Source organism: Acanthochromis polyacanthus, chromosome 1 (genome assembly GCF_021347895.1).
Source record: "Acanthochromis polyacanthus isolate Apoly-LR-REF ecotype Palm Island chromosome 1, KAUST_Apoly_ChrSc, whole genome shotgun sequence".
Taxonomy (NCBI): domain Eukaryota; kingdom Metazoa; phylum Chordata; class Actinopteri; family Pomacentridae; genus Acanthochromis; species Acanthochromis polyacanthus.
In genome coordinates this window covers 12725998-12747036 of record NC_067113.1, presented here as the reverse complement: position 1 = coordinate 12747036, position 21039 = coordinate 12725998, and the positions used below count along the sequence as shown (strand labels likewise).

The 21039-nt window shown below is 40.6% G+C and overlaps 2 protein-coding genes across 4 annotated transcripts in view; both read right to left on the bottom strand.

The window, feature by feature from the left end:
* The window catches only part of LOC110955846 (alcohol dehydrogenase 1-like), a 322968-nt gene that overhangs the window by 52107 nt on the left and 249822 nt on the right, over nucleotides 1-21039 (bottom strand). The window lies entirely within an intron of this gene.
* Nucleotides 1-21039, bottom strand: part of lingo2b (leucine rich repeat and Ig domain containing 2b) — a 44678-nt gene that overhangs the window by 7038 nt on the left and 16601 nt on the right. The window contains exon 1 of one of the 2 annotated variants that reach the window (XM_051939913.1): nucleotides 3851-3872. The exons of the other annotated variant lie outside the window; for it this stretch is intronic. The gene's annotated coding sequence lies outside the window, so the exon portion shown is untranslated. Of the gene's footprint in view, nucleotides 1-3850; nucleotides 3873-21039 lie in introns of those variants that run through there. 2 annotated transcript variants of the gene reach the window in all.

Below are 21039 nucleotides of genomic sequence, written 5' to 3'. Positions count from 1 at the left end.
TTTGTTGGGAGTCAAGAGATCACAGATAATTATCACCCAACGCTACAATTCCCTGCAACAAAAAATGTGTAAAGAAAAGTGCACGACCTACCAGGTCAATTGTTGCTACAAATAGTATTAATGGCTACTATAAAGGAGTTCAGTATAAAGAAAATATAATCAATGTTGATCGATGGTTGGTTCACTGCAGAATTAGTTCAATATTTCACCATATGTATTAAATGACAGTGTTATCATTAACAGACTTTGGCTTCCATGAGACATCCATGCCTGCTTCCTTACTATTTAACTTTAACAAGTGCAAAAAAGATGATCACAGTAACCCCTTTATAGCATGAATGCAGCATAGAGAGCACTTTGGCATTTTTCAGCTTATTGTTTTTGTCCAGCAGATGCTGGACAGAAACTTTAACTGTCCGGCAGCTGGTTATCTTCTGCAAAATATTAGCTGGTGAATTTGGCTAAACGAGAGTCAGATATTTTCCTCAGGAACTGGTACGTATTCCAGTGCATGCACAGTTGATGCCTCTGCAGTGTTAGAGCACAAAAACCTGGAAGATCGTCTGGACAGAGATCTGTAACAAGTCAACTCAAGAGTAATTAAAACACTACCTGACTATTGTACATACACCACGTGATGATCCACTAATCGCTTCAGCCAAGAGGGACAAAAACAAATCTTGACATGAATGCAGTGTTTCCTCTAGGATTTTTTTTGCAGCAGCGACAGGCTCTCCCGCCCCTCCCACCTCCACACCACCACACGCACACAAAAAAAGAATAGATACTGAGGTAGTTATCTGTAGTTTACCTTAGTACTTGCAAGTACCTGACACAGTGCAGGACTGCTGTGAAGGTGGAGACGTGCGGCGGTGGTGTATTTGCGACGATTAATTTTTTTTTTTTTGAAGTAGCGGTGGCTGCTGAATGAATGTAGAGGAGACACTGTGAATGCTAATCTTGATTTCCAAAAAATTAGCAAGTCTTAGCTAGATCATTAGTTAGATCAGCTTCTAACTCATTAAACCCTGGGCTTTAAAAAATAATGTAAAACAAATCCTGAAATTCAGTCAGTATCAGCTCCTTGGTCTCACTGGATCAGAGACAGTCTCCTTATCCTCATCATCAGACCAAATCTTTACGTAAACTAGAGAGTAAGTAACAGTTAATCAGGTAAAGAAACACTAAGCCAAGAGCTGCAAGCTTTGACTGCAACTTCAACTCAAAGTGTGGTAAGACAACAACAAAAACCTAACTCTAGTTCTATGTGCACACAGGAAACTGTAAAATTGAGGGGTTTTTATATTATGTTTGCCCATATGATGAATTTTATGTTGCTCCTGATGATATTAGAGAGAACACTGCTACTCACAGAGGAAATCAAGAAAAAAATACAATTTGTTGTCCGTTCCAATTTTACCATGTTTAACCAGTCAGTGTCGCGACCAGCACAACAGTTATTTCAGGGCCAATCAGAGCTACCGACCCTGCAGTGGGTGCTGTTTTCTGCCCTAGAAAAGGATCTAGGGGGGCAGTTCTTGCTGTCAGAACATACACAAAGGTCAGAGTCATCAAGCAACAGCATGTAAGCTCATACTGAACCCACTAATGTTTTTGAACCTGTTCTAAAATAACTCTCAGCTGCAAAACCACCAATTTGATACAGTAGATATAAAGAACAACAATGCTGCTTCCATTTTAGTCACAGTGGTAGCAGTCGGTCTCTTCAGTGAATGCACCACGCTTAGCAACCTTCTGAAATTGGTGGCAGGTTGCGTTTTAATGACAGATAGGGCCCGGTGCTGGCGCAGGGAACTCAGAGTGGAAAGAGTTGTCTGTTATAAAGCGACCAAAATGTATTAAGATAGCATTTACTGCACTGAACTTATCTTCCTGTATATGATGCTACACTTTACAGGCTGACCCAGGCTGACCCCGACGTATATGCAGCTGTACGGTCATCTCCTCACTCACTTCAAGCTGTATTTTTAGAAACACTTGGAGACATCCATGTCATGGGCAAGATGAAAAAAACACAAAAAAACATACAGGATCCTGCAGAATTCTGGGTAAATGGTAATGGTGAGGGGGGTCATTGAGAAGGGCAGCCCACAGGGTTGAGCGTTTTGGGATTTGGTTCTGAATTGGATTAGAGTCACAGTGAAACTGTAGAAAATCTGACAGCCCAAAAGAAGCTGTAGGGTGATGCATGAGTCACTGTGAGAGGGAGAGAAGGAAAAATAAGAGAGAGGAGTAGAAGATAAAGCATCAAGAAATGAGGAAAGCCGTGCTTAACAGATTAGATCAAAAACCCCAGTTTTCTTTAGGTGATCATGATTTATAATATGATTTTAAGCGAGCAAAGCTCGAGAAACTGATTGCAGCTCTTCCAGGAGATCTCAGTAATACTCAGGCAAAGCTAAGTGCACATGCTGATTTTAATCTGTGGGCCGATCTGTAAACACGAGCACCGCTAACTCCTTGTTCATTATCACACCACTTACCAAATCTGTGGCCTCTGACAGGTCATTTGACAGGAGCAGAGCAAATGCATTTTAGGCTGAGAAAGACTTAATTGGACTGTAGCAGTGCACTTCTAAAACAACTCTAAATTACACCATTGATAGCCACAAATTATTTATGAATTAATAATGAATGAATTTTGGCCTTAGGTGTGCAATAAGTCAGTGCTTTGTGTTGTATTTTTGGTGAAAAGCACCATTCACAGAACTGCAACTAATATTGTTACCACAGTTAACCCAATATGTGTGGTTAGAAGTATCTATATAATATTAAAAACAGATTTGTGGCTACGGTGCATAAAAATCTCTACTCTAAATCCTCCCTCTTCTTCCCACAGGCGTATGTGAGGATCTGAATTCATTTGCGTGGCTGAAATTATTTAACACACAGCTCCTCGGAAAGAAGCCATTATTTTCCTCCTTGTAACAATATCTGCAAAGGACTTTCATGTACATTTACACTTGTTTGCTCATTTGAAGAAAAGTCATCAACTGATGACTTTAATTTCTGTTTTCTTATATATTTACATTTTCATTTGTCACTTTGGATCAGAGGAGTCATAAAAAGTTAACAGTATTCATTCATTCATTCTATTGTTTTCCCTTTAAATATTAAACACAGCCTGACTGTTCTGCTAAGCTCATTTCCAGATATAACAGTGGCATGAATAATGGAATTATTCACATGAGAGAGTTCACATGTAGGCGGCTATTGTCGCAGTATGAGCATGTAACATACTCTGCATGATAATTGACCTGAAAGGACATGTCGTTAGACCTGTAATCCTTTTTGCATCTACATATTGATGCACAAACAAATGTGTGTGCAAATTGCATTTACTGTATGTTGATGCTAACACAGAGAGCAACTTTGCTGTGAAATACTGAATTAACAAAACACAAGGGATTTGTAACCTAGTCAACTGATGGGGGGGGGGTGATCTCTTTTTTTTTTGGTGCATACAATTAGCTGTAGAGAGAAGAGCAGTGGAGATACAGGACTTTAAAGCATAGAGACAGTTGAGATGTAGATTGTGCAAAAGCACCAGAAAGGCGTCCTTAATTCTTTCTGCTTTCAGTGTAGCCAGAGCTCAGTTTAATGATAATTCACTGTGTACTCTCCACAAATACTAACAAGCCAGATGCATTTTCTATTCTGGGAATTGTGGCACTCTGCACACCCACTGACCACCCTGCAGAGAGCAAAATGTCAGCAGAGTTTTCAGGATGCTGTTGGGATTCGGAAGTTGAACTGTGTTCTTCTCGACTAATTAGAGCTTGTGCATTCAAACTCTGCCAATTAAACAGCTCCTTTCTGCACCACTGACCATGTTTCCTCTGAAGCGGTGGCTTGTTGAGCCATCAACAGCGTATCCTGTCTTCCACCATGTGGCTTGTTGTACGTCTGCTGTGCTGCAGGCTCACGAGGGATGTTGCTTTACCCTGCAGTCTCTGGATTTAGAAAAGTCCAGTTAATACTTAGTCAGTGTTTGCTCATACCGATAGACACAGGGAGGGGCTGTGCAGTGTTTCTGCACTACAGGCTTCAGAACTGAAACAAAGAGCAGAAACACTGACGCGCTCTGTAACACAGCCTCCATTGTGGGTATGAATAATGTGAACATGGTGTTCTTCCACCAGCTGGATGAGCCATGCATGAGCCATGTATTTCAAATGTCTTGTCATGCTAAAATGTTAACATTTAAATTTGACCATCAGTTGCACACAACGTTGTCACAAGCTGCCTCAAAGAATAAAAGAATAATGAATAATTGAAAACAGTGATGTTTCCAATGCAAGTAGCTTAAAAGTAAAACACAGTGATGCAGTATGAATGGAAGGGAAAGAGTGACGGAGCACGGGGTCCAGCTTTATAGCCTGGAATGGTCAGTCAGGTGAACTACATCAACTGATGACTATTCAGTTATCTACTGAGGTTGGCGAGGACAATTTACAACACAGTGGGAGAGGTGTCACAAAACAATACAATGTTATTTATTACATTGATTTTTTTCATAACTTCCTTGTACTGCTCAAACTCTTTGTATTTTGTGGTTTCATCTGAAGAGTGTTGGTGTCAAATATGTTTTGTTACATTATGCAGGATGAAAATGATCATGAATGTTGTAATTTCCAGTTGCACTTCATGGGCAAAGTGTTGTCTCACTGGTGCAACGCATAAACTCACACACAATGATAGAGAAATGTGTCTGTGTCGCTGCTTATGACAGTAACATGATGATGCATCATCTAAGATAGGAGATCTCAGAAACCTGAGCTATTAGGCTTAAAGTTGTCAGGGGCACACACACACACAACTCAAATGAATGTTAATTTCTGCTCAATACATAAAAATGCCATTATTTACAAAGTCACAATAATATGAGAATATGTCAGTGTGGACTTTCTTTAAGTGTGTTGTACTCCCCCCAAGTGGCCAGAAATTAATTCAAGCAAGTTTCCCATCGTTTTAAATGTTTTAGCAAAGAATAACCTACTTGTTAAATAATTTGCAATTAGTAAATAACCAATATGTGATGAAATTCAAATAAATCATTAATTATGGCTTCAACTGCAAAATATATTTAAAAATTCATCACTGATACGGCTGTGGAGAGAACCGAAGACTTGCACCAGGTACCAAATAATGCACAAACGCTGCAGTCCTGTCATGTTTGCATAAAGACAAATCTAACATTGATGCAACAGACACTGGTGACTGACTGACAGACACAAAGCAGTTTTTGCTTTTGAAAACAAAAATATATAACTAACTGAATTTCAGAACTCTTCTTTGCATCAGTAATTTACAGTTGCTCCTGTAGGACATAGAAAAGTGGATTAATTGACAATGAATAAGCCATTAAACTTGCGCTTTAAATGTAAGGGAGTCATTTAGAAATCGCTTTTGCTACTGATGCTCTGCAGCCTTCTTTGAGAAGCGAAAGAACCAAAAAGTCCATTAAGATCCTTCCTCATTAATTAATGAACTTGTTGAGTAGATAATCTATTAGCTGCTTGCTAAATGAAGCCACTTGAAATCTTTTTTGAAAAAAACATGTAGACTCTCAAATCTATAGATAATGGTACTGTAAAGTGTGTATTAATATTCATACTACATTGTGCATTAGTCTTCATTCCACTTTATATTCTACTTCAGTGCTGTTGTCACAGACGGACAGTCACACAGTAATCATACTGTGAGAAATGATTGCTTGAAAAGATGCCATTGCTTCATTTCAATGGCTGCTTAGGTTTCCAACAAAAGGAATAATCAGATTTTCCATGGTGTGTCGGCTGGCATTACATTTGTACCTATCTTGGCGAGCGTTTGGTAGAATAATAGATTTTTCTCACCCTCTCTCTCTCTTGTTGTTGCTTATAAATCAGAGTGTTACTTGAAGGACACTCACCATATTAGGTTTCCGTCTAATTTTAGTCTTGGGAGGTAGAACTCATCCATTTTTCATGGTATATGTATACCACCACCGATTCATAGGGCTCTTCCTTATTCACCAAAATGAGATTTGTCTTAGCACATTACACCAGATTGTTCCTGCCCTCATTCTAATAATCTCATCTTCTGCAAACAAGTTCTGTGTAATGTGTTTCAAAACTGCCTTACCGTTTGTCCCAATTTTCAGCAGTTTGCAGGAGTCATCCGAGGCTTATTGCAGCTGGGGTAAGGGTTGGGATTATTGTCTGTTAAGCTTGTGTGAAATCCTAACAACCATATTGAAAACACCAGAATAGCTCGCATACAGCACAACAGCAGAACATCGCCACACGATGTAACGTATGATTTCAAAAGAAGGAAGTCCTGTGGCTCCCTTCAAAACTTTCATTTTCACATGGCGCCAAACCCCAATGACAGAGGTGCTGCTAAAGAAGTCAAGTCTTAACTTACAGCTATTCCTTACCTCTAAAAATAAAAGTGGAAAAGGAGCCTCCTGATGTTTGATGGTGTCTTGTTGTCAACATCTTTATGTTTGCTACAAAACTCATGGGAGGCATTTGTACTGTCCTAGTAGGGGCCTGTTGCAATTATATGGTGCCCGTATTGATCCCAAGTATTGATTTAAGTCCGTTCTTGATTTTAACATTGAACAGATGCTTCTCTGGATTTCAAAGAAAATGAGGACAATGGAAACTACTCTCATTTGAAAACAGCAAGGAACCTCATAAATAAGGCATTTTTATTCACTTTAAGAGGTGAAACATAAACAAGTAAGTACATCTTGGCTCTGTTGTGTTCATGAGAACTGAAACTTTGGTAAGGGTCAAGAAGAACATCCCAATACAACAGCCCTCCTCAAATCAACTCAGATTCACTCTAATACAGTTTAAACCGGTGGGCTAAGCTGACAGCATTAGTCATGTAAAATAACAGTAATTAGAATTTAATATTTACTAAATATTTAATGATGCATCAATACCACTATTCTTTCAGTCTATTGAAAATAAGCTGGAAATTATCCCAGTCCCTTCAAAGCTCACTAATTAACATGGTGTGTCTTATTTGATAATAATAATGGAAGAATGTGTAATGGATTGTTTGAGTCGATGATTCCTGAATTTTGGTCTGCGCAAGCAGTTGGACCTGGCAATCAGCCAAGGCTCTGGCAAGTAACTGCTCACGATCAACAAATAGTCCCACACGCAATCCTCCAGTGAAACAACAAATGGACATTTTTGCACTTCGGTTTTTGTACAAATGTTTTCACATAACCTATAAGGAAACAAGTAAATTAGTTTATTCCCCAAATGTCAGATGATTCTTTTGACTTTATCTTTTTCTAAAAAGCAGCAACCTCCACCGCTAAAAAATGAAGCCAGTATGGAAGTGCCAAAGTGCCAGTTTACTGAACAGCCACTTGAGGCTGCGACCAAAGTGAATCAATCCCAGTAGACTTCCATATTAAAATGTTCAAATTCACAGCAGCAATAAACAAGTTTATAGCCTGATACCAAGAACAGTTTTGGTCTCTACAGACAATGTCCCTTTTAATTACAACTGTACAGGGGGAATTTTTAAATCCCCTAAAATTTTATCTTAGATGTAGCTTAACTCTACACATTTCCCTCAGATGTGCACATCTATGAAGTCCCTGCCTCTGTCTCCCACCCCTTTATTTTGCTTAAGTTGGAGCTACCACCTCACCTACGACTGCTCACACACCGCAAACAACCAATGATGAGTTGAAATTTTTGAATATTCAGTCACACATGTTGGAACCAGAAACGGATTCTCAGGATAATGACTTGGAAAGCCCAAAGTTGACGGGATGACTTCTTTAGGTTTGCTGTGTATGAAAAGCCTGAATCTCTGTGTTTTAAACTGTCAGAATACTGCAGTTTCAAGGAAGAACTGGTTAGCCATGGTGTTGCCTGCTTATTTCGCGTATGATGATTGGCAACACCATATGGACATGTTAACAAGCTAGAAATTTGATTTTCACCAGAGGGGGTCTTTAAGGCCTCAAGTTATGCATAATTAAGGGAGTGACAGGTGGGTGCTGTCATAGGACAATCCATGGCCCTGAGAAATTTGCATGGCCTCCACTCATGCTTCACCTGCTTGCTCACTTTTGGATTGGCCTGGAATTTGATGGAGTCAGCCATTGCCAAGATAGTGGTGATTGGAGCCACCACTCTGCTGCAGTAGTGCCCAGGAAACCAGTATGTGATGTCACAGAAGGTTTGTCCATCTTTAAATCCAGTCAATGGCAAGTCTCCTAGACTCATCATTCAGTCAGAAATGGTGGTTAATTGTGTGAATGACACTTGACAGTACTGTAGTTGCATTCAAGTGCTAACAATTGCATTAATAACTTCCGCATTTTGACAATAAGGTCTCAACTGATTTGGAGATTCAAAGATGGTGTGTGGAGATGTCTAACTCCTATTTTCTGCCAGTAAGCACATCACTAATTATTCACCATTATTTCCTGTTAAAAATAAATGATTTCAACTGACAGAGGACATTAGCTGTATTTACATTAGGTATCTGAAACCAAAGTGAGATACTCCTGCCAGCTGTATAATTAGCTTTAGCAAAACTCTAATTTCCAATTAGCTGCCAAAGGCTTTGTGATTATATGCTCTCATTCCCAATTTTTTTTATTTATTTTTTTTGTCTGAAAACTCCCACTCCTCTCATTTCCTGGAACTCTCCTTCACTTACAAACTATGCCAGCATGGGACCTGATATTTTGTTTGAGTTCAGCTCCACATATCTAGGAAGTAATTTTGCCTGTTAGCAATTAATAATAACAGGGATGTGATGACAGCCTGAATGCAGGGAGGATCTCAGGAGCAGCGAGTTTAACAGACAGATGTTTGAACTCAGGTGGACGTTTAGTTGTAAAACTACAGCATGTTGTCACTGACTTCAGATGAGTTTATATTTAGGAAGAGAGAGAGACAAGTAAACTGCAGCAGCATCAGTTGTGTTCAAGGATCCTTTCACTAAATGCACTATCACTACGAAAAGATAAACTAAACATTTTGTTGATGTAGAAAGAAAAATGGATGTTGACAAGGCTATCTGGGTTCAGGTTTAAAATTTAAATTGAGGTAATCACACAATCGTGATCTTAAATATATTATATCTGAAAATCGACTCAGTTTTTCCAGTAAAAAAACAAGTTTCAAAAATATGCAGCTGCTGATTTGAAAAACTTCTCCCACTGGATTGTAGATCCCACTGAAACTGCATCCTTCAGATGATTTCTGTTTGACTGAGGAACATAATATCTACTGCTGTCAGTCATCACATTAATACATTTCTGGCTTCGAATCAAAAGATATTTAGAACAAAACACACAGAGAAGCAGTAAATATTGGCTGTGTTGATATCAGTGTGCACTGGAAGCATGAACCCGCTCCCAGACCTACCAATCATTTTCCTAGAGAGCTGTTTAGTCAGCGTCATCTCTTTTTACATCAGACCCTCCGTGAGGGATTAGGCGGTCCTCACTGGCACTGAATAACACGGGAGGATTAGCACTTTCGCCTGTCACCAAATCAGTCTGACGGATTAGCAATCACCACTGTCACTCCTGAGGATTCACTCCAGCCCCAAACGAATTCAAGTCAGTGTGTGACAGCCAAGGTGACATTGGACTGAAAGCGAAAGACTCATTTTCGTCAATCGGTTCGGACAGCTGTGACACCACGCAGTGCACGGACATTGTTAGGGTAACAGACATTTAGTGGGAGTTGTTCATGAGCAGCATGAGCATCAGCAGTTAGGTGGGTTTACCAACTGTTGGATTTCATTAGTTGCTCAGATATATAAGAGTTAATTATTCACATGTTTAAGTCAATACACAAGATCCATGGTTAGTTAGGTTTTAATTAGGGTTGAGACTTTAATGGGTTAATTCCGACTAATTGATTGATGAAAAATAACATGTAAAAAAACACATTTAATGACATCTTTCTCAGTTCCTTTATTTCTGGCACACACTGATGCACACACTCCAACCCAGTAGGTGGTGGTAAGTTTTTATTTTTTTAAACTTCCAGATGGCGGCTTGGATAAAAACATGGATGTGTACAAATTGCGCAACAAAGAGTTTTCCTATCACCGCAGCACTTCAAGCCTACGGTATCACTTCAATGTAAATTATGTTGCTGCGAGCACCAGAGCTAACGCCAGCAATGACGGTCCTTCAGAAGAAAAGGGCAGCCTTTAGCGCTGAAAACGTAAACAGGCTAGTTTGTCTCAGTAATTGGTTTAAAGAGAAGAAATAGCCTTAGAGGTATTGTGACCAATTGGTTTGTTGGTATAAAGCACTAAACTGTTAATCAAACTGTTATGACCTATATTTCAACTGTTTCTGTTTTGTTGTTTACCTGTTTTGTTGTTGTTTGCTAAGATGTTTTGTTTATCATTTTTATTGGTCGGGGTTCCCTTACTTGGAGTACCATGTTTTTATCACATTGAAAGGGTCTTAGTTTACGAAAAGTCTTAAAATGTTGAATATAATAGCTATAATTGGACTTTGAAATTGCAGTAATCTGTGAATGCAGTAGACAGATGAAAAATACGCAGATAAGTATAGATGAAAAATAAAATTTTTTGTTGTTTAAGTTCATGTATATATCTACTCATTGATTCAGTCATCAACCAAAATTTATTTGAATTGAATAACTTTGCCTACTGTGTCAAATATAACTATTTGATAAAAATACAATAAATCAATTTTAATTAATTAGAAAGCATCTAATTAATTAGATAGTCTTTGTTATTGCTACCACCACTAGTTTTAACATTTTTCAAACTTCCCAACTTTACTCTAGTTGTATATTTTCAGCAGCTCTACATGTTCCATGGGATCACCAATAAGGTGGAGCACAACTGGCCTGAGGCCCAAGACTTCTCTGAGATCCAAAACCCCCAAGTTACACTTCTTTGAATGCACCGTGGATGACTGCAAGTTTGCTTTGAAAGATGATATCTACTGAAGCGAGTCCTGCAATATTTTTTCTTCATCTCACTTAAATAAAAGTAACTTCTTTAAAGGAGATAAAATGGAGTATGAGATGGACAGACAGATTGTTGCAGCATCAGTAGTAAAACAAATGATGTTCCAGACCAACTTGGTGAAGAGGAAGATGAGCCGGAAGGCAAATTTCTTACCAGTCGATCTCAGTTCCTTTGGGTAGTGACTGAAAAATTGAGATTGTAGATAGAAACGGCTCAGCCTTAGAGACAAAGTAAGGCGATTGAACTTCCAGAGGGAGCTCCGAGTAGAGTCGCTGCTCCGTCTTATTGAAAGGAGACAGCTGAGGTGGTTGGGGCATCTGATTAGGATGCCTCATGGGCAACTTTTTTTGAAGGTTTTCCAGTCACATACAACAAAGATGAGACCTTGAGTTAGACACAGCATTTGCTGTAGGAAGGAGATATCTCATCTGGTCTATGAACACCTGAGGATCCTCATGGAGGAACTGGAAAATATTGCAGGGTAGAGGGACATCTGGAATATTGTGCTTAGCCTGCTGACACAGTGACTCTGGATAAGTGTAAGAAAATGGATGGATGGCTGAAAAGTGAGACACACAATATCTTTGGTTTCACTGTTTCTTCGTTTGCTGTACTTGATGGTGCTATTTTGCTAGATGATTAATGCTTAGATATATAGATACTAAAGTACCAGTGAGTTTGACAGCTGTTGCTATGGAGATGAAGCCATTCAAAGACATGAATCAGAGCTGTAGCAACATCAGTATGCTTTGTTGTTGCAGTTGTAAAGAAAACGTCATGCATTTGTGCTAGCAAACATTTTAAAAGAATTGTAAGATCGGCTTTTTTCTACCACATAATCTTTAATGAACTGTCTTGATAGATTTTTCTCCTCTGTGGTTGGTTGTTTTCTGTCAACATACAACCTGTAGAATCATAGCTAAATGCTCATCTTTCACATTTTTTTAATCAAAGATGCAGATTTTTTTTAATGCAGCTGGTAATTGTTCAAGCCAATACAAGCCTTAGAAGCCCTCGTACTGTCAGTCATCACCGTCTACATCTACTTCACATCAAATAGATCAAACTGTGAGGTTGACTGTATGCTTCAGCCTCCTTCAAACTGCATCTGAAACCCTGTGCTTTAAATACCTTTTCGGCATCAAAACTGGGGCACTGCATCCTAAAATTTATGTAACATTCAGAGACCAAGAATCCAACAAATGTGTCCACTTCTTGGGCAGAATTAGGCTGTGCGAACATAAACAAGGTTTGAACTAAAAAAAAAAAAATTGAATGATAAAGCTTTTGACTCATTTCCCTCTAATTAACAAAACTATTTAAAATACACATGGATTTCTCACAAGATTAGGTTCTTTAGAATTGCTGCAGTTAATACTGGCCAGCAGTAACAATCGAAGACTTAATTTCCCTCATGTATCTGTTCTTTAGGTGAAACTGTTCCTGCAATAAAGGGACTGGCTGCTGGATGCTGTTTGCGGATTTGTAACCACAATAGTGACAGAGGCCTGAGGCTCCCTGTGGCTGAGAGAAGCTGTGATTTGTTTATGCTGGAATGTGGATCCACAGATTTAATGTATAAGCATGAAATTAGTCTATGTGTGTGTGTGTGTGTGTGTGTGTGTGTCTTTGTGTGTGTGCGACCTTACTGGATGCTTTCACAGGATATTACCTGCCTTTTACACCTGCCGCATAATTGGCTGCCTGTAAACAAAGCCAGACACTGGCAAAGACACTGGTGAACTCTTGTGGGAGCAGGTTTGGACCAGTTAAATGTTGGCAAAAAGCACTGAAATCCCAGGCTAACTCATTGTCACATGCATAAATATTCCAAAACACTATCCACACTCTGATATTTACTTGAAAGTGTTGTGACTAAGTGAGAAGGAAATTTTTCTACTGCTGACTCCAAGGAGGGGGGCTTTGGAGAGAAGTTCTGTTATATGTTTAAACAGTGTTTCCCTCATGCAGACATCTAAATGCCTGGTATCCTAAAAAGCAAAACCCCAGGGGAAGCCAGTTAAAAAAGACCAACCAGTTGAGAAAGTAGCACAGACGATCATTTAGCTCAGCTCTTTTTTGGCAGGAGGGAAGCCATGCATTTCTGTCCCTGTGCGAAGTGTGGGTATAAGCTGTCCCGGCATTATGAATCTTACAAATTGTACAATTCAGAAAAAACAAGCATATGCCAGAAAATCAATACAAAGAAGCTGTGGACAAGGGGGCCTCTGTAGCAAAGCCCATGTCTTACACAGGATGGAGGACTACTGGTGGCACACTGCCATTAGTGCCTCATCTATTTTCCATCAATGAAACACATAGGAGCAGAGTAAATAGTGGCAGCTGCTCCAGCTACCACAGATATTTTTCTACTATGATTTCAAATCCTAATCTTAATACAGTGGCATCCTGTTTTTTCTTTATTTCCCCCAATTTAGATCACAATAGAGGTGGTGTAGGTTGTTTTTATTCCTCATTAGGTTATTTTTTTGATGCATGGTGTAGAAAACAGGGTCATAAACTTCTGTCCTATTTTTGTTCCTAAGATACGTCTTGTTAAGGCGCCCTGTGCTAAACAGTACGCACCAGACCAATAGAATATCTATAAAATTATCAAAGAAAGCTGCATCTTTAATGGTTTTTGCATCAAACATACTAGAGATGAGCAGCTTTGCAAATTATTGTCCAAGTAAAGCTCCGTGATTGAGCTCATGTCCATTAAAGAAAAGCTGAGTGCACTTAGCACGTCTTGGCAACCTGAGTGCAGCTTGCTCGTCCCTCCAGCTTTAGTGATCCATTAACACTGATAAGTGGCCAGAAACTTTACAACCACTTAGTTCACACAAACAGCATTCATACTTTCAGAGCGCTATCAGCAACAAATTGCCTAATTAACGTTCTTCAACCTTTAGTAGCTGAACAAGCCACATCTGGCTCAGTGGGTTTGGCATTGGTTAATATGCAGCTTTACAAATAATGTAGATCATTAATAGTAGACAGAACGTTTCAGTGTCCCTCAGAATTAAACATGACTGTCCAGAAATCAGACAGGAAGAGGAAACACTTACAGAAGCCTCAACAGAACACAGTGTAGTGCAGCAGGAAGTATTTTGAGAATTGGACTCGATGTTAACTTTTAGTTCTCTCTGATTTTCACTTGAATGCCTTCATGTCTCTGGGAGAAGTCAAAATGCATTCTGGGGAAAGAACAAAGAACTTACTTACAGCATGAAATATAAAGCAGACAAGCCAGTAAACTAAAATGGGCAAAAGAAAATGGAAAATTACAATGCTGTGTCACAAAGGAAGTCCCTTAATATACTTAACAACAGATTAATGAGATGCTGTGCAACACTGCAGCTCTCAGGTGAGATCTCGCAGTTCTCTTGTGAGAATACTGATTTGAGGAAAATGTTAGTGAAGGAGCAGAATTCTACTAAAGTAAAATACCACAGTAATCAGTCTGCTTTTAATGAAGCCCTTGGTGAGGTACTGAGAACACTGTGTCTCCGATGAGAGAAAAAAAGTCCTACCTACGAAATCCAAAGTGTTCTATTCGTTTTGTGAAGTTGTTTAAATCAGAATGTACTACTTGAAACAACTGCGCATTAAATACATTAGTACTGTGTTAGAAGTTATATTTTAAAATGATACCTGGGAAAATTTTCATTATATTATACTGTGTACAAAAGATTGAAGCAGCTTCTTCTTAACAGCCAGCAGGGGGCAACTCCTCTGGTTGCACGGGCGTAACCACCATCTCAGAAGTGAGGGGGACACATTTTTCAGAGCGATTTATCATTCTCTTACATTTAATTGCACCGTCCTTAGTGGCTAAAGAACCACATAATCCCTAACAGCCACAGTACAATACCAGGGGACCAACTAGACTAGTTCTTTAAACTATAAAGTATAAAACTTTAAACTATAAAATCTAAAGTTTTACTGGCCAAACTCTAGTTGAGTTGACAACAATGTCCCTTGAACATCTACTGGACGAGTAGCCAAAGGTGCCAAACACTGAACATGAAATGATCAGTACTGCCTGGTTTCTCCCTGCAATAGATATCTTATTTTCAGGAAGTTATAATCTCTCCTTACCTGTAAAGACCCTACATCCTTGTCCCTGCTGCTGGCCTCTGATCCATCTCTTCCCTGACTCTGCTCTTTAAGTTATGGCAATAAACATAAAAAAAATGTAGTAAGAAAAATTCTGAAATAGCATTAGGAAGAGTAAAAATTGCAGTAGAATTTAACCTCAAAGTCACTTTAACCCATAGATATATATTTTTTTCTCAGCCACTTATAGATTTTTTTTTCACCTCTGCAGACCCTGCATGGTCAACATTACTGCTGGCCGCCGCCTCTGGTCCATCTCCTGCCTGACTCTGCTCTTTGTTATGGAAATAATCATTAAAAAATCTGAAAATCAAAATTCTGAGATAGAATTTGAAAGAGAAGCAGTAAAAATAGTTGTAAATTTAACCACTTTTATACCATAGATAGCCTATTGTTTTTTCTCCTCCCTGACTCTCCTCTTTTGGGACCAAAAGACTTAAATACATGGAGAGCAATTGTGAGCACATCTTCTGCCCAGAAATGAAAGAGGACGGGGTTTATTCCAAGAATAAACTAATTAGCAGTAATGTAACAGAGGCAACAACATTTAAATTATTGTTAATTAGCTTAACATATTGATATATTGCCACGTTTTACCTTGTCATCATTTAGCTAACAAGTCTAACATTGTTTGCATCCAACAAGGTCACACAACTTACACGGTTTGTTTGGAAAGAACTGTGTAAAGTTTTTTGCTTCTTGCTAGCTCTGGCTGGTTTGCTAAACATTACTCCAGACGCACGTTCAGCACTGCTCAGCACAGCAGCACGTCTCCTGTGGAACACCTGCGTTAGCATGCGCTCATGGTGCATTCAAAGACGGCTCGGGAAAACACGTTACTGGATGCTAATAACGGGTTTAGCTGTTGTAACGGCTGAAAAAAGTGCGGGGGGCAGAGGGAACAGATGTGGAAAGTGCGCGGGACATGTTCCACGCGTACCCCGCGTCCGTTACGCCCATGTCTGGTTGTACAAACAGATTTGACTTCTACTTCTTACTTGATTTGTAAGCTCATTAAACATTTTCCTAATGAGTTTAGGGTTTCAGTCTCTAGCTTGAAGCCTTTTATAAAACCAATGATGCTCATTTTGTAAACTGTGACCTCAATCAGAGTAAGAAAGATGGCAAAGCAGATCATGTTTTAAAGCAAAACTAACTTATGACTGTAAACTATGACTGTATCAAACTGCATTCTCAAGCTCTACATTCAGATCTAGTACTAATGCATTTTGTCTAGTTTTGAAATGCCAGGATGGGAAAATGCCACACGCAAGACTTAAAAACAGCGGTTCACAAACCAGTGGGTGATGTTTCGATGGCTATGTCTGTCGTTTACATCCAGTCTATGTGTGAAGCCAAATTTTTTTATATTCTCTCAGGCTGAAATTTATTTGTATTTGTATTCTTCACTTACTTTTATATGTTGTAGTTTTCATTGTCAGAGGCACAGTTCATCATACTGCATTTACATACTATAGGGGATTGGTAGGAAATATTACAAAAACTCAGAAGAAGAAAAGAGCTGCTCAGTACTGCTTAGAATTCTTCCCTCCAGAGACTGAAAAATGTGTAATTATAGACAGAACTCTGGGGACTCTATTTTTCGGACATTCATCATTACCACCTGTAACTGCAAGTGTCGCTAAATCCCCTAGAAATTCAATCTTGACAATTAGATAGAGATGCACTGAAGTCACTTAATTACCTAAAGCCAAGTCTAAAGCAGCCCTGTGCTTACTTCTAAAACAAAAAACAAAGCTAAGTGATATATTCGGTGAATAAAAGGCAAAAAAAGAATAAGGAATACAGTAACAAACACCTGAGATGATCAACACTCTGGTTAAACTCGATATTCATGATGAAGTTCACATGTTTACGCTGCGTCAAGCTGCACAAAAAAGGCATCTGATAACACGTTGATTGTGAGGGTTCAACACACACTTCAGGAGGGTGTTTCTACTGCAGACACTCTTCTCCACCTGAAATTATCACAACACTGACGTCTCATGTTTAATAATATAATGATTTGATCATATGAATTCCTCTTAAATTTGAGTTGTGATTGCTTTATTTCATCAACTCTTTTAAGAAGAGAAAGTATTTACAGTACTATTAAATATTAGGTTTTCACAGTGGTATTGTACAGAAAGATGTTCGTAACATTCAAGTCACATTTTTCTGCTTGCACTCTGCTTGACTCCAAGAGTTTGCTGAACTGTGAGCTGTCTGCGTCTATGAGAACACAATGCTGGCTCGCTAACAGTGTGTGAAATAAGGGACAGTCTTCTACTGCCATATATCCATTTCCAACTCTGCTATGCTATAATTAATCCCCAAAGCAGCTGACAAACATGGCGAGAAGGAATGCTTGCACATTGTGAAAGATTAGGAAATTGCAACAAAGTCAGGATGTTCTCTCGTCAAATTGTCACCATCCCAGCAGCAGCTCTGTGTTCGCTCAGCCACTCCAAAGTGTAACATTCAGATAGCGCCGGAATTTTGGTTCTGCACAACGATGTCTTTCACCAGACACTCTGTGCTCTTCCACAATTACACAGCGAAATGCTTGGATTTATTCCAGCATGTTTGCCAGCTGGATTGCAAGAATCTTATACTATTACAGCAAAATGCACTTATATTGGCAAACAAGACTAACAAGCCTAAACAACAAATTACTCTGCATTTGGAAAGCTGCACTCAGCCAGGTGTTTACATATAAACCAGACATGTTATTAGTGTGCATCTCAGCGTGGGGTTTCAATGTGCAATTTGTACAGCTCAGACTCGAAAATCCTGTTGTTGTGTGTTTACACCATTTTAGATGCCTTATTGTGGATTTTGTTTTATGTTGTCATTTCTCTGAAGCCCAGAATGTTAATTGGAAAGCTTATCTTTCAAACACTAAAAGTTATCAGATAGAAGCTGTAAAAACAGAGAGAATAATCAGATTTTTAAATCATGTGACTTCTGGTTCAGTCAAAAGAGATAACCAATCTAAACTTTAAATCTTGATGTTTCATCAAAATGGGGTTTTGTAACCAATGAATTACAAATGGGAGTTTTGTAAGGGTTTTGTAACCAGTGAATAAGCTGTGACCCGCAGTCACATAACAAAAATTCCATCCATCCATCCATCCATCCATCCATCCATCCATCCATCCATCCATCCATCCATTTCCTTACACTTATTCAGGGCCGGGTCGCGGAGGCAGCAGGAGAAGTAGCTCGTTCTAGATATCCCTCCCCCCAGCAATGCTTTCCAGCTTATTCTGGGGGATCCCAAGGCATTCCCAGGCCAGACAAGATAAATCATCCCTCCAGTGAGTTCTGGGTCTGCCCCGGGTTCTCCTCACAGGCGGACATGTTCGGAAAACCTCCAAAGGAAGTCTGCCTGGAGGCATCTGAATCAGATGTCCAAACCACCTTAACTGGCACCTTTTAACATGAAGGAGAAGCGGCTGTACTCCGAGTTCCCTCTGGATGTCTGAGCTTCTCACCCTATCTCTAAGGCTGAGCCCAGCCACCCTAGGGAGGAAGCTCATTTCGACTGCTTGTATCCGCGATCTTGTTCTTTCGGTTACTACCCAGAGCTCATGACCATAGGTAAGGGTTAGGAAGTAGATGGACTGGTAAATCGAGTGTTTTGCCTTGCGGCTCAGCTCCCTCTTCACCACGACAGTTCGATACAAGACCCACATCACAGCTGCCACTGCACCAATCCAGCTGTTCATCTCTCGCTCCATTTTCCCATCACTCGTGAATGAGATCCTGAGATACTTGAATTCCTTCGCTTAGGGAAACAACTCCCCCACAACCTAGAGGGAACAGTCTGGCAGAGAACCATGGCCTCGGACTTGGAGGTGCTGATAAGCATCCCCACCGCTTCACACTCAGCCACAAACTGCTCCAGTGCGTGCTGAAAGTCATGGTCCGAGGAAGCCAACAGAACCACATCATCTGCAAAAAGCAGAGATGTGATCCTGAGGCCCCCAAATCGGACACCCTCCTCAACCCGGCTGCGCCTTGAGATCCTGTCCATGAACACCACAAACAGGATCGGAGACAAGAGGCAGCCCTGGCGGAGTCCAACACCCACTGGAAACGAGTTTGACTTTGTACCGAGTATGCGGATACAGCTCTCACTTTGGTTGTACAGGGACCAAACGGCTCATATCAATTAGCCTGGTACCCCACACTCCCGCAGTACCTCTCAAACAGCCCGTCAGGGGACACTGTCATAGGCCTTCTCCAGTTCTACAAAGCACATGTAGACTAGCAGGTCAAACTCCCATGACCCCCTCAGCAACTCTGCAAGGGTAAAGCACTGGTCCACTGTTCCACGATCATGATGGAATCCGCATTGGTCCTCCTGAATCCGAGGCTTGACAATCAGTTGCAGTCTCCCTTCCAGTACCCGAGAGTGAACTTTCCCGGGGAGACTGAGAAGTGTGATACCCCAGTAGTTGGCACACACTCTCCAGTCCCCCTTTTTGAAAATGAGAACGACCATGCCAAAATGCCACTCCACAGGTACTGTACCTGAAGCCCACACAACATTGTATAGACGTGTCAGCCAAGACAGTCCAACAATGTCCAGAGCCTTCAGCATTTCAGTGCGAATCTCGTCCACACCAAGGAGCTTTTTAACTACCTCGGCGACCACTGCCGCGGATATGGACGAAGAGCCCCCCGAGTCTTCAGACTCTACCTCCTCCACGGAGGATGTGTTTACCGGATTCAGGAGTTCCTTGAAGTGCTCTTTCCTCCTCTCGACGATGTCCCCAGTACAGGTCAGTAGCTTTCCAACCCGACTGTACACAGCCTGAGTAAAGCTCTGCCTCCCCTTCCTGAGGTGTCGAACGGTTTGCCAGAACTTCCTGGAGGCAAACCGAAAGTCCTTCTCCACAGCCTCCCTGAACTCCACCCACACTCGAGTTTCAGTTTCCACAACTGCTGCAGCTGCCGCCCTTTTGGCCAACCGGTACCTGTCAGCTGCTTCGGGAGACCCTCGAGCCAGTCAGACCCGAAACTGTCCTTTATCAGCCTGACGGCTTCAGTCACCGCCGGTGTCCACCAGCGAATTTGGGTTGTCGCCGCAACAGGCACCAGTGACCTTCAGGCCACAGCTCCTAACAGCCGCTTCTGCAATGGAGGCTTTGAACATGAACTACTCAGACTCCATGTCCCCAGCCTCCACTGGGATGCAGGAGAAACTCTTCTGGAGGTGGTGGAAATTGAAAACCCCACGGACAGGGTCCATCGCCTAGCGTTCCCAGTTCACCCGCACTACACGTTTGGGTTTACCAGGTCTGTCTAGCAGTCTTCCCCGCCATTGGATCCAACTCACCACATACGGCCACAGGTCTGACGATACGGTTCACAGTCAAGTCGGCCCCCAGCCAAGTTGGCCCCGACCAAGTTGGCCCAGAGTCAAGTTGGCCCCATGCAAACTTGGCCCCTTATCACAAACACAATTGAGGCCAGTGTTGACTGTCAGTGAATAGGTGCCAGCTTATTAATTAATCCAATCCAATTGGCCAGAACTTTGTATGTTACTGCCGGCTTGAATTATACTATGAACAACAGAGACCATTTACCATTACATCAGTTCATTTCAGTACATCAGTTCATTACATACATCAGTATATAACAATACAATCATTTACTGCAACAACTGCAAAAACTGCCTATAATTGCTGTCATAATGGGGCCGTAATTGCTGTCATAATAGCCCTGTATTACTAACAATACAATCATTGCAGTCACTGCAATAACTGCAAAAACTGCCTGTAATTGTCGTCATAATGGGGCCGTAATTGCTGTCATAATAGCCCTGTATTACTAACAATACAATCATTTACTGAAACAACTGCAGTCACTGCAATAACTGCAAAAACTGCCTGT